The sequence below is a fragment of the Rhineura floridana genome, chromosome 4, assembly GCF_030035675.1.
Source record: "Rhineura floridana isolate rRhiFlo1 chromosome 4, rRhiFlo1.hap2, whole genome shotgun sequence".
Lineage (NCBI taxonomy): Eukaryota > Metazoa > Chordata > Lepidosauria > Squamata > Rhineuridae > Rhineura > Rhineura floridana.
In genome coordinates this window covers 24970203-24980344 of record NC_084483.1, presented here as the reverse complement: position 1 = coordinate 24980344, position 10142 = coordinate 24970203, and the positions used below count along the sequence as shown (strand labels likewise).

General features: G+C 41.9%; 1 long non-coding RNA gene across 1 annotated transcript in view; it reads left to right on the top strand.

Annotated features, from left to right (window-relative positions):
- The first annotated feature begins 3200 nt into the window (after positions 1–3200).
- Positions 3201–10142, top strand: part of LOC133384288 (uncharacterized) — a 114993-nt gene continuing 108051 nt past the window's right edge. The window contains exon 1 of the long non-coding RNA XR_009762484.1: positions 3201–3362. This is a non-coding gene — a long non-coding RNA (uncharacterized LOC133384288). The remainder of the gene's footprint in view (positions 3363–10142) is intronic.

Genomic DNA, 10142 nt, shown 5'->3' with positions numbered 1-10142 from the left:
GTGGTAAGGTCAAGGGAGAGGAACCAGACAAAGAACAATCCAAGAAAGTCCTCAACGGCAGAACAAGCGGAGGATAACAATGTGTACGTTACAACAGCTGTGAAGGCGGATGAAGGCTGCAGCAGATAAAGGACTTCCAATTGTCATGGTACCCATGCCATTGGATCAAAGCCTTTTTCTGTCAAGATTGTGTGTTGATCATGGTGCGCCGATCTCCCCACATAAAACAAATTCACACACAGGCGTCTTCCATAACAAAAGTCCCATGGTGATTGGCAAATGGCGACAGGGGCAGGACTGTGAAATCTAGAAGCCCCTAGTCATGGTCTGGTACATCGGCGGTGGATACAGATTCAGACGGATCTATTGTTAAAGACTATATTTTGGAAGACAATCTTACTCGGTCATGAGTGATCGCCAAGAAGAAGAAGAGGAAGGTGTATCTACATTCTGCTTAGTGAGGCTGTGGGTCGGTGTTAGGGATGGGGGAGAACTTTGATTCAGTTTGCATTTCAAGCTGAATCTATCAAATTCACACTTTTTGAAACAATATGAGAACTGAAACAGGCATCCTTCGAAATTTGCACATCCAAATTTTGAGATGCAGTTCTCCAACCAAACACTGTTTACAAAAAGGCATATATTAGGGGAAAGCGTGCACTAAAATGAACATAATAGTGAAAATAGCATACAAAAATGCATTACATTAGGAAAAATGCAAAACAATGTGTACATTAGTCAAAACTGTGTTCAAAAATGTGTTGAATAGGAGAAATTTGCACTAAAATGCTGAAGAATTTTTATGAGGATTTAAAAAAAAACACAAATTGCTGCAGAAATGTGGAGATCTGAATTTAAGATTGGAAAAATGAAAAATTGAGAGAATTTAAATTGACAGACCCTTCCATCCCTGATGGACATATACCAAGATCGCAATCGCCACTGCCTTCTTCATTCACCTGAGGCATGTGCAGGGAGGAAAAGGGATGGATAACCGAATCAAAGGAAGGGTTTTCAAACGCCTGTCAAGTAACCACACCCACCCTTGTGGACAGCAGGATCCAGACTGAAAGCAGCAAGCTGAGGACAAGCATGAACAATTCCAGATTGAGAATGGCTAGATTTATCTGCTACAAGCAGGTTAGTGTGTACACAGCAAAAAAAGGAGGGTGTAAACCCAGAATGCCAAAGGTGGTAATTTCAAAGTATTTATTGTATATTATTATAGTAGCTCAAAACTCTATATGCGCCAAAGAGGTAAAATTTCAATACTGCGGCAATCAAATAAATTCTTTATTCTTTTATTTGATTGCCGCAGTATTGAAATTTTACCTCTTTGGCGCATATAGAGTTTTGAGCTACTATAATAATATACAATAAATACTTTGAAATTCCCACCTTTGGCATTCTGGGTTTACACCCTCCTTTTTTTGCTCATTATTGTATGCCTTCCACCTTTTTTCCTATTCACATTTTAGTGTGTACACAGCCAAAGACACCAATATGTGCTCTCAACCTCAAAAAACAAAACCCTCAGTACTACCCTAGACTTGTTACTGCCTTTGGAAGTGGGGAGTATTTAACAGTACTTAAAAAAATGAGTTATTCCTCATCCCTTTAAGAGTAGGAGTTCATTCCCAATTTCTCCACATTCCCTTTACATACAATGCATGTTACTCAGTGAAAGCATGTGAGAATATTCCAGGGTTTACTCTATCTTCTCTTTTCCAGATTGGAGGTACTACACCAGTCAGAAGTCCTCATTGTCTCTAGAGGAGATAGCGAAGAGGAGATAGACTGAAACTGCAGTTTAACATTTTAGATCTTTAAATTTTTGTGGGTACATATTACTTCCAGAATTATACCATGTCCAAAAAAGCTCAAATCCCAATCAACGTAGATGACAGATATAAGAAAGCTCCAGTAGTTTGTACAAACGGCTGCATAGCAGGAGCTTGTAATGCATATAATTAGCCTGTTCCAGCAAGATAGATCTGAGTAGCATGCATCTTCTTGAATGGATTCAGTGCATGCAAAAAGGGTCCAGTGCATTTACATGGTTTACATTGCTGAATCAGGATTGTATACACGGCACCAACAGCTTGGAATGTTATTTATTTATTTCTTAGGTTTATATCCTGCCCTTTCTCCCAGTAGGAGTGCAGGGCGGCAAACAAAAGCACTAACAACACTCTAAAACATCATAAAAACAGACTTTAAAACATATTAAAAACAAAACATCCTTAAAACATATTAAAACAAAACATCTTTAAAAACATTTTTTTAAAAAAAGGTTTAAAAACATATATTTTTTAAAAAGCTTTAAAAACATATTAAAAAGCAGTTCAAACACATACACAGACTGGGATAAGGTCTCTACTTGAAAGGCTTGTTGAAAGAGGAAGGTCTTCAATAGGTGCCGAAAAGATAACAGAGATGGCGTCTGTTTAATATTTAAGGGGAGGAAATTCCAAACGGTAGGTGTCACTACACTGAAGGTCCACTTCCTATGTTGTGTGGAACAGACCTCCTGATAAGATTGTATCTACAGGAGGCCCTCACCTGCAGAGCACAATGTAAGTCCATGTTTTGAACGCTTATTTGGAGGTATGTTGGATATACATCTAGGATGGCTGTCTGCCGTCCTCAATGGGATTGGCTCCGTCAAAATTAACAGTAGCAACCATCGGTTCAGGGAACGAGTAGATGCACAGCCTTTTGTTTTGCTCACAAGTCACAGGACAAGGCCTGCTTTCACACATGGGGCTGATTGCGTTAGTTTAACAGATTTAAGAGGTAGCGCTTCTGTCCCGATTTCTAAAATCCCTGTCAAACTGCAGTACCTGTTGCGCTAAGGGATAGCAGCTTTTTCAGCTGATATACTGGCATTTCGTGCAACTGTCTTTTACACAGCTTGTTTTTGTCCCTCATCCATTATACACATGTGCACTGTTCCCCACTGTATAGGAGGTCTAAGACTTCCTCCCGTCACTGTGCAAGCCCTCTCCCTTTAGGACCTGACTTTTAAAATTGTTTTAGTTGTATCAACACAGGGGTGTGTGTGGGAAATGCTGCTGCTATCTGCGCCGACACCAGAATACCGGTACAAAGTTCTTGAGGCAAATCCCCCCCCTGCGCGACTAAAGGACGGGAACGCACTGCATGCTGGGGTGCCTGTCACGTTAGCAGCTGCAGCTAGCGAAAAACTCCTGCGATCTTCCGGGCTCCCAGCCTTGCTAACGGAGTATTTCTTGGATCATTTATCACAGAAATTTGCACTAAACTTCCACTACATTCCACTAGAATTCTGGAGCTAGCTTGTGCATCGTGTGAAAGGTCAAATATAATGCGCAAATTACCAGGTAAGAAATCATCAGAATAACGGAATAAAGTGCAGTGTGAAAGCAGCTGCAGTCATAGTTAGGAAATAATATTGCTTGTATTTTGTAGGTACATTTGGGGGACATGCAGGTACAAACCCCTCTGCATTTTTATTGTTGACTTTAAAGAGGGGAAACAGGAGAGGACATACAACTGTGGTGACTTGAACCCTTCACAAAGATGATCACAGAAATCAGGTTTTTTATAGGTCACTGAGATGGAGCTGTTTCTTATAATCCAATTCACCATAATTCCCTTTACAGCAAGAAACTGAAACTATGTCTTCTGGTCGGGAGACTGAGATGAGGACGTGTGCCAAGTATGACATCTTACTGCTATTCTGGGCTGTTCTACAGGGCTGAGATTGAGTCAGATTTATTGTACACGAGGACTTAGAATAAAGATCAGTTCTGACTCTTTCCCCCTTCCCTCTTAAAATAAAACAATTCCATGTGACTCTTTTATAGCCTTTAAGCTCCTTGGAGCTTGTTCTGTTCAAAGCTGCAGTCTTAGAGCTGTTAAAACGATTGTGTAATGGAGTGAGATCACAGAATAAGCATTGCTCATGCTGCATACACTATCTTGCTTCAGCTGATGGTTAATCACTGGTTTTTATATTTTTATTAAAAATTAAAGAACAAACCATGTAGGATTACAGGCTCTCTTGACAATGTGAATTGATCTCTTTACGGAAAAAGGGTGGGTAGATAAACACATGCGTATGTGTTAATTCAAGCTTTCTGTCTCCACCATGGCTTCAAAGGATCTCTTTCTTTGAATGGATCTGGAAGGGTATCATCATCATAATCAGTCTTGATATGAATATTTTGTTGTTGTTTGAAGTGATGTGTGGTATCTAAATGGCTTCAGCTTATGGTAGAACTAGATGTACTACTGATCATATGGTTGCCACTTAAATGGCAGCCCTAGGGCCATTTCCCCCATGTGATACAATGTATTGCATGGGGTATGTCACAGCCCTTCCCCTGTCACCCCTGAAAGGTAATAATGTAGAGCAGATTTGGGGCAACACATCCAATGATAAGAACATATTCCCTATTCAGTGCTAACTGGAGAGAAGAGAGTACTGGCACAAGACAGGTGTTTTTGTGATCAGAGTCATATTTTCATAGGAAATTTCCTTATATCGAGTGAGACCATTAGTCCATCTGGCTCAGTATTGTCTACAGTGACTGGCTGCAGTTTTCTCAGATTTCAGACAGAGGTCTTTCCTGGAGATTCCAGGGATTGTAACTGGGACTTTTTGCATGCAAAGCATGTGCTCTCTACTATTGAGCTATGGCCCTTCACAATGTTTTTGTGATCCGTATTATGTATAGTTCTGCCCTTGTATTTAGGGTCTCTAACCTTTTAAGCTTCACACAAATTGATCAATTCCAGCAGTGGAAGTGGCTGAGCTATTTTAAGATTATAAAAGTGTGTCTGTGTGTGCAGACTCAAAGTGGCTTGCAAAGGATTAAAACAGTACAATAAAAACAGTACAATACCCAGTACATTCCTGGGCAAGATCTTGGAACGAGTGGTTGCTGGCCAGCTCCAGGTGCTATTGGATGAAACCAATTATCTAGATCCATTTCAATCGGGTTTTAGGCCTGGTTTCGGTACTGAGACAGCCTTGGTTGCCCTGTACGATGACCTATGTCGGGAGAGGGACGGAGGGAGTGTTACTCTGTTGATTCTCCTTGATCTCTCAGCGGCTTTTGATACCATCGACCATGGTATCCTTCTGGAGAGGCTCGTGGAGTTGGGAGTTGGGGGCACAGCTTGGCAGTGGTTCCGCTCCTACTTGGCGGATAGTCTCCAGAAGGTAGTGCTTGGGGAACATTGCTCGACACCGTGGGCTCTCCAATGTGGAGTCCCGCAGGGGTCGGTTTTGTCTCCCATGCTTTTTAACATCTACATGAAGCCGCTGGGTGCGGTCATCAGGAGTTTTGGAGTGCGCTGCCATCAGTATGCTGATGACACGCAGCTCTACTTCTCCTTTTCATCCTCTTCAGGTGAGGCTGTCAATGTCCTGAACCGCTGTCTGGCTGCGATAATGGACTGGATGAGAGCTAATAAACTGAGGCTCAATCCAGACAAGACTGAGATGCTGTCGGTGGGGGGTTTCTCTGATCAGATGGTGGATATTCACCCTGTTCTGGATGGGGTTACACTCCCCCTGAAGGAGTGGGTTTGTAGTTTGGGAGTATTTTTAGACCCTTCCCTGTCACTGGAGGCTCAAGTAGCCTCGGTGGCACGGAATGCGTTCTACCAACTTCGATTGGTAGCCCAGCTACGTCCATATCTGGACAGGGAGGACCTCACCTCAGTTGTCCATGCTCTGGTAACCTCTCGACTGGATTACTGCAATGCGCTCTACGTAGGGCTGCCTTTAAAGACGGTTCGGAAGCTACAGCTTGTGCAGAATGTGGCGGCCAGACTGATTACGAGGACCAGGCGGTCTGAACATATAACACCTGTTCTGGCCCGCTTGCACTGGCTACCAATATGTTTCCGGGCCAAATTTAAAGTGCTGGTTTTAACCTATAAAGAATTAGAATTCTTTGAGAGTGTCAACAAGCATATAGATAGAGGTGATCCAGTGGACATAGTGTACTTAGACTTTCAAAAAGCGTTTGACAAGGTACCTCACCAAAGACTTCTGAGGAAGCTTAGCAGTCATGGAATAAGAGGAGAGGTCCTCTTGTGGATAAGGAATTGGTTAAGAAGCAGAAAGCAGAGAGTAGGAATAAACGGACAGTTCTCCCAATGGAGGGCTGTAGAAAGTGGAGTCCCTCAAGGATCGGTATTGGGACCTGTACTTTTCAACTTGTTCATTAATGACCTAGAATTAGGAGTGAGCAGTGAAGTGGCCAAGTTTGCTGACGACACTAAATTGTTCAGGGTTGTTAAAACAAAAAGGGATTGCGAAGAGCTCCAAAAAGATCTCTCCGAACTGAGTGAATGCGCGGAAAAATGGCAAATGCAATTCAATATAAACAAGTGTAAAATTATGCATATTGGAGCAAAAAATCTTAATTTCACATATACGCTCATGGGGTCTGAACTGGCGGTGACCAACCAGGAAAGAGACCTCGGGGTTGTAGTGGACAGCACGATGAAAATGTCGACCCAGTGTGCGGCAGCTGTGAAAAAGGCAAATTCCATGCTAGCGATAATTAGGAAAGGTATTGAAAATAAAACAGCCGATATCATAATGCCGTTGTATAAATCTATGGTGCGGCCGCATTTGGAATACTGTGTACAGTTCTGGTTGCCTCATCTCAAAAAGGATATTATAGAGTTGGAAAAGGTTCAGAAGAGGGCAACCAGAATGATCAAGGGGATGGAGCGACTCCCTTATGAGGAAAGGTTGCAGCATTTGGGGCTTTTTAGTTTAGAGAAAAGGCGGGTCAGAGGAGACATGATAGAAGCGTATAAAATTATGCATGGCATTGAGAAAGTGGATAGAGAAAAGTTCTTCTCCCTCTCTCATAATACTAGAACTCGTGGACATTCAAAGAAGCTGAATGTTGGAAGATTCAGGACAGACAAAAGGAAGTACTTCTTTACTCAGCGCATAGTTAAACTATGGAATTTGCTCCCACAAGATGCAGTAATGGCCACCAGCTTGGACGGCTTTAAAAGAAGATTAGACAAATTCATGGAGGACAGGGCTATCAATGGCTACTAGCCGTGATGGCTGTGCTGTGCCACCCTAGTCAGAGGCAGCATGCTTCTGAAAACCAGTTGCTGGAAGCCTCAGGAGGAGAGAGTGTTCTTGCACTCGGGTCCTGCTTGCGGGCTTCCCCCAGGCACCTGGTTGGCCACTGTGAGAACAGGATGCTGGACTAGATGGGGCTCTGGGCTGTCCAGCAGGCTCTTCTTATGTTCTTATGTTTATAAAGCCTTATACGGTGCAGGACCACAATACCTGCTGGAACGCCTCTCCTGATAAGAACCTGCCCGTACACTACGATCAACATCAAAGGCCCTCCTCCGAGTTCCGACTCATAGGGAAGCTCAGAGGATGGTAACAAGAACTAGGGCCTTCTCAGTGGTGGCCCCCTCACTGTGGAATAGTCTTCCCGATGAGGTGTGCTTGGCGCCGACGTTGTTATCTTTTAAAACCTTCCTCTTTTCTCAGGCATTTTAGTTTTTTAAGTATGTTTTAATTGATTTTAGATCTTTGAATTTTTATTTACGTGTTCCTCGTACTGAATTATAGGATTTTATTGTATATATTTATATTTTTTCTGTTGTACACCACCCAGAGAGCTATGCTAGTCGGGCGGTATAGAAATTTAACAAATAAAATAAATAAATAAATACAATAAAAACTAAACAATTGTATATATATAAAAAAGCAACCTTAAGACGTATCAGTGTAAGAGCATCACCCACAAAAGTAAATAAAACAGTAGATCATTAAGAAGTAAAAGCTTGTTAAAATAAAGAGGTCCTCAGTACAAAAGGAGTTTAGCAGCTCTACACAGGGACAGTGTTCTGTGATTTTGGACTCACCACTGAAAAGGCCCTGTTTCCTCTGCACACCTGCTGTCATATACAGTAGCTGTTGTGGGGATGGTGGCCCTAAGCTGACCTCCCATCGCTGCTGTTGCTGTGGCTTTGTGAGGAGGGAGAGGGAAGGGGGCAAGGCAGAGGTGAGGTCAACATGGTACAAATACACTTGGCTCAATCGGTGTGTTTGGATTGCACTGGCTTCACCACCAGCTCACCCCTCCCCGTCCCCCTCCCCCTCCTGGTAAGCCACAGCAACAGCAGTGATGGGAGGTCATGTAACTGCCTCCACCCTGCCCTGCCAACTGCTACTGGTCATGTGATAACAACATGATGGAGAGCATGGCTTCTGATGTGGACCTTAATGCTTGGACAGGTTTTTGAGGGAAGAAGGTGACTTCCTAGGCCAATGAAGGTTATAACATAATAGATAGGGATGCATCCTTTGTAGGACATTTAAATTCAAGGGAAATACTTATGTAACATTTGCAAAAAGGTATCTTCCAAACAGAGAAAAATGGACATACCTCAAGCAGGAGTGGAAGTCATGAATTGGATTTCAAGAGATATACTTTGCTCTCCGACAATTCATGGTACGTGCTAAGAGTATATAAAAATATGTTTGCTTTTCAGATCTAACCGCCCAACTGCCAACTTTCCCTGGATTTAATGACTTTGCACTTGAAAATGACCCCTGTTAATTCAACATTGGTCCAATCCAGGGCTTTGTTTCACAATGTCCAAAAGTACTAAGAGATGAAAAAAATGAAACAGCGAGAAGAAAAGGCTGTGTATATCTTATGAATACAAGGCAATAAATATCCTTGTAGTGAGATGTACTGGGGTATAGAGTCAGAAAGAGTCAGAGATGCAAATTAAGCACAAAGCCATGCTTCTACTACCCTTGAAAGTTCAGTACTATCTGAGTGGCTGAAACATTAGTTTATGTGGTATATGTGTATAACAACAACAACAACAATAATTTTTGCTGGCAGCCATAGCACTATTATCAAGATACGAATACTGGCACCTCATTTTTTTTCCAAAAAAAGCACTGATGATGATGATGAAGTTGATAATAATATTTGATAATACCTCCAATCCTGCTTGATTAGAAAAATAACTACCCTATTTCCAGCCGATAAAAGTCCATTTATGTTGCCTTATAGTCCCAAATCATTCACCATTGATAATCTTTTTCTTTTTCTTATAATCGCACAGATGGTATTCCTGAAGCATATTTTAGAAAAACAAAAGGGAGGGATTTAAACACACAGAAAAAAGATTTTATTGATGGATTTGCACTCCCCCTTAAGGATCAGGTTGGTGCTGTTGGATCTAGATCTTAGTTTGGATGACATCTGCAGCATAAAGTGGTTTTCATCCATTTTGGCTGCTGTACTAACTATAGTCCTTCTAGTAGCCCTCAGATGTATTCACGGGGGGAGAGGCTGGTACCACATGTGTTTCCTCCACTACCCCTGGCCTTCTGAAGTTGAATACACCTACCATCCCCCTTCATACCTTCCTACTCAAATGTGAAGATTGGGGGATGGAGAGGACTCTCCACAAATACAAATTAAGGTACTTAAAGAAAGCTAGTGTTGCCACAGTTATCCATGCTCTGCCGACATCCAGATTTTTTAGTGCATTGTACATTTGGTTGTCCTTAACAATTTCAACTTGTTCAGGATATGGCAGCCACTTCAAAAGACATCTTGCAAGCACTGAACAATCTTCACTGACTTCCAGTTTGTTAATGGATAAAATTTATTTATTTATTTATATTTCCATTTATAGACCGCATACTGTCTGAAAGATCTCAAAGTGGTTTACAACAGAATACACAAGGTACAATAAAAAATGTCAAATTAATTTACAAAGCAAGATATATGAACAATATCCATATAGATAAACCCAGTATAAAAGCCAGAGTAGGCCACAAAGGACCCAAGTGGAAAAAAATCAATCACTGGAATTTCTTGCATGGGCCTCAGGAAGAATGTATTTGCAGCTGATACTCTGAGCTCTGATAAACCAGGCAAGTGATGGGGATTTAGCACCCATCAACAGTGCTAATGTGATCAGGGTGAACGGGGACCAAAAACTGCCTGCTCTCTGAGCTTCCATGGTGAAATTCAGGGAGCTGGATTTGACCTATAAAGTTGTATGTAGAACAACAATATCTGAAGTACAACTTGTTCCCATATGAACCTGCCCACTCTTAAAATCTGTGT